Below are 690 nucleotides of genomic sequence, written 5' to 3' on the forward strand. Positions count from 1 at the left end.
GGCGTTGGCCGGGAATCGAACCCGGGTCAGCTGCTTGGAAGGCAGCTATGCTAACCACTGCACCACCAACGCAAAAGTAGCATGTAGTGTGGGAGGAAACCCACGCAAGCACAGGGAGAACATGTAAACTCCATGCAGATAGTTTCCAGGTCAGAATCTGAAACAAGGACCCCAGTGCTGCAAGGCTAACCCCTAAGCTTCTGTGCTGCCCATTTATGGCCTCTGTTCTCTAAGGCCCGCCCCCGCTGAGCGGGGTAAATCATTCATGTTCACTCAAAGTGCCTTCAGAAGAAATCCAAACTTATCCTAAACTACAATCTATAACACTCCTGTAATAAAACACACCCAAATAACAAAGAGGGGTACAGTGGTCCCCAAATTGGCAACACAATGGAGCTAAATATTCCATTCACTCTTAGGCCTCATTCACACGGGGGGTATTATTCCATACCCCATGGGAGGGCCATGTTTACCAGAATGGGGATGCACAGGTGTTCCCAGCATCCCGTGTAGGCAGTCCCAATGCTGTCAACTGGGGTGCAGTGACTGTACCCAATGTGACATCTGTGTGGGTGCCGATGCACGGCCCCCGAACACACCCAGGGTGCGTCCGCGCAACTACACCCACATGGATGTCCTTTTTTGGGGTTAATGCAGCCCCCACACAGGGTACAGATTCATACACCCCGT

General features: G+C 51.7%; 1 non-coding gene across 1 annotated transcript; it reads right to left on the bottom strand.

Annotated features, from left to right (window-relative positions):
• On the bottom strand, positions 1 to 72 carry TRNAG-UCC. The gene has a single exon. It is a non-coding gene; the product is annotated as a tRNA-Gly (tRNA).
• Positions 73 to 690: the final 618 nt, after the last annotated feature.

Source organism: Rana temporaria, chromosome 10 (assembly GCF_905171775.1).
Source record: "Rana temporaria chromosome 10, aRanTem1.1, whole genome shotgun sequence".
Classification (NCBI taxonomy): domain Eukaryota; kingdom Metazoa; phylum Chordata; class Amphibia; order Anura; family Ranidae; genus Rana; species Rana temporaria.